Source organism: Equus asinus, chromosome 13, assembly GCF_041296235.1.
Source record: "Equus asinus isolate D_3611 breed Donkey chromosome 13, EquAss-T2T_v2, whole genome shotgun sequence".
Classification (NCBI taxonomy): domain Eukaryota; kingdom Metazoa; phylum Chordata; class Mammalia; order Perissodactyla; family Equidae; genus Equus; species Equus asinus.
This window is the reverse complement of record NC_091802.1, coordinates 28,634,973-28,638,466: the sequence shown is the minus strand read 5'-3', so window position 1 is coordinate 28,638,466 and position 3,494 is coordinate 28,634,973.

The following is a 3,494-nucleotide window of genomic DNA, read 5'->3' as shown; positions in this document are numbered from 1 at the left end:
GCACTTATTGATCAGCTGCTTTCAATTTAATGTTTTATTTGTGATTTTATTTATTTATTTATTTTTGAGAAAGATTAGCCCTGAGCTAACATCCATGCCTGTCTTCCTCTACTTTATATGTGGGACGCCTACCACAGCATGGCTTTCACCAAGCAGTGCCATGTCCGCCCCCGGGATCCGAACCGGGGAACCCTGGGCCGCCAATTAGCGGAATATGTGCACTTAACCGCTGCACCACCAGGCTGGCCCCTATTTTTTTTTTCTTAAAGAGAATACTCTCCCCCAAATAAATTGAATAAGTTTCAGGCTCCACAAACCTAAATCTGCCCCTGGTATAAAACCAGGTATGGTTGTTGGCTAAGGGAGGGATTTAGATTTTCTTCTAGGTATGATGGGGAGCTATGAAAGACTTTTGATTAGACCGGCTGCCGGATTACATGCAATTAACATGGTGTTAGTGGGGACATGGAGAAGAGGGGCGTGTCCACGCTTATGGTGATGAGGTGCGGGGAGTGCCCACAGCTGTGCAACAGCCACAGCCTATGGAGAAAAAGCCATGACAGGGGTTCAAGGCAGGAGGTGATAAACCTCAACTGGGAGGAGGTGAAATAGCCCTGGGTGGATTCAGATATGTTGAGGAAGAGGTTGAATGTCCTATAGGATAGGGGCTCAAGTTGAGGGAACTGTGATCTGAGAAGGCTGGAGGACATAGGGACATGAAGAGTACATGACTGGCAGGGAAAAGACAAAAAGACACAGAGGGAATGAAACACAGGACATGAAGGGTAAAGGGACAAATGAGAAACTGGGTGGACTGAAACAAAGGACTTTAATAATAATAATAGCTAACACTTTCATAGTGTTCACCGTGTGCCAAGTACTGTCCTTTACATGTATTAACCCTTTTATTTTAGAAAGATGGACTGCAGTCAGCTTATGGTATGCCCTAAGAGCCAGGCTAAGGCATACGGACCTATTTTATTGACAGTGGGGAGCCAGTAAAGGTTTTTGAGTAGGTATTATCAGAAAATAAAAGAGAAGAGTCAAGATTGCTTAGATAGGGGAGCCTGAAGACCCCCTGAAATTTTGAGTAAATATATGTGCGAATAGCCATATGTTCCTTTTACTGGGGAGAAAGTCGATAACTTCCATCCAATCTCAAAGGTGTCTAAGGCTTCAAAGAAGGGCTAAGAAGCACTGACTCAGCAGTTTCAAGGCTAGATGACCAGCAGGCCTAGACGTGGCATTCAAGAAAAAAGGGGCCCCAGGGCAAGAAGTGAGGAGGTAGGGTTGGCTGGAAGACAGTAGAGACGATCACTTCCCTCTGAGATCTACTGCTTTTATGATGCTGTAGGTGGATCTTCCAGTGGGCACGAAAGAAGGAGAACCCAGCCCTTCAGAGACTGTGCAAGGCCACAGACACAGGCAGGGGAGCGACCTCCATCACACACTGGTGTTTGAATGACAGTGTCAAGGAAAGCAGAAAAGGGGGCCAAGGACAGATCTTTGAGCATATTTCATCTGTCTGCTGTGCCTTTTCCTAAGTGCCTTCTGACAGATTATTTTTCTCCACACGGGAAATTCACATTTTGAACTTTAGTTCCTAAAATACATTAAATCACACTTTGGCTTCTGAGGAGGGGCAGGAAAGGATGCGCATAATGACTACTTCTGTGGTTCACTCCTCATCTAAGGAAATTATCTTTTCAAAATGATCAGGTGCTCCTGACCCTGTTGAAAAGAATGTGGGTATTTTTGAGCTAAGTTAGGAAGTGTGTAGGATAATTGTTAGCGCTGAGAGGACCTAGTCCTAGCCCAGTGTTGAAATCTCAGGAACCCACAGAATTCCTCCTCTCTCTGGATAAGAGGGAAAATACACCTGTACCCTTTTCCTGCTCATGCCAGAAAAGCTACTTAAAATATTCAGGTAGATTGCAAATTGATAGTGCCCATCCTGGATCACTGGTCATAACCCAGCTATACTGTTGTGTAGAAATATCCCAAAGAATAGCCGGCATTTTCCCAAGAGCTTGTGTAATTTTGTGTGGGTGCATAATTTCAAGAAGAAAGGAGCAGCAGTTCTAATCTGTCATACCCAGAAACAACTTAGTCATCACCATCATGGAACTTTGTGGAAGCAGTCAAATATTGTCTATAAGTGGCCATGATGGTCACCATAGCTAACATGTATTGAATGTTTACGTATATGTTTTGAACTAGGCACTGGTTTAAGGACATATATTCATTATCCATTTACTACCCACAAAATCCCATAAGATGAATTTGGTTTATGGGTCTCATTTTATGGACACATAAATTGAGGTTTAATGAGCAAAGTTCATGCCCCTATCCACTGCTAGACTGTTCCTGCTTTACTCTGGGGCAGGACTCATCTTCAGACCTTCATATGGCCGTAATCCACGCTTGTGGGCCTGGGTAATCCACACAAGGAGCAGTAGTAAACAACCTTCGATCTACCAAGCTGCACCGTGACTCTGCTTACCTGTGCATTCTTTCACCCGGCTCTAAATTGCCTGTCTGGATCTAAACGTCCTCACTTCCATGAACTTCAAACATTGCTGGCTTCCCTTAGGATGCACCTGGGTTTGGCCGCACTACCCGCAGAGGTTCCAGCACAGCTAAAGAAGCGGGACCTGGACGAGCTGCACCCCCTGAGGTGAGGCCAGTTCTGAGAGAAGTGCACTCTACTTTGAGGAAGGCTGCTCGGGCAGACAGAACAGATACTGGCAGGTTAGGGATACAGAGATGGTCACCCAGCAGCGAGAGCCGGAGATGGAACTAGATTGCTGAAGGGAACATGTAGACAGACAAGCCTAGGTGTTGTAGGGCAAAAGGTACAACCCAGGATACCAGAGCCTTTTTAATAGGAAGGTAGCCCAGTGGTAAGAAATTTAAGAAAGGTCAATATCAAAAAACCAGGACAGGTTTTATCGGGTGGCCTTTCCTCACCCATTCCCTCTGTTATGCGTTGAATTGTGTCTCCTCAGTATTATATCTTGAAATCCTAAGCCCCAGTACCACTGAATGTGATATTATTTGGAGATGGGTCCTTGCAGATGTAATGAGTTAAGATGAGATTATTAAGGTGGGCCCAAATCCAGCAGGACTGGTGTCCTCATAAAATGGGTAATTTGACACAGAGATACACACACAGGGAGAATGTCACGCGCAGATGAAGGCAGAGATCAGGGTGATGCTTCTACAAGCCAAGGAATGCCAAAGATAGCCGGCAAACCACCAGAAGCTAGGGGAAAGGCATGGAACAGAATCGTCCTCACAGCTCTCAGAAAGAACCGATGCCGCCAACACCTTGGTCTCAGACTTCCAGCTTCCAGAACTGCGAGACAATACGTTTCTGTTATTGGAGCCACTCATTGTGCGGTACTTTGTTACAGCAACCCTAGAAAACTGTTAGACTCCCTTTCTCTAAAGCTGTAGACCCGCTCCACTCTGTTTCTTGCTTCTGGTTTCCT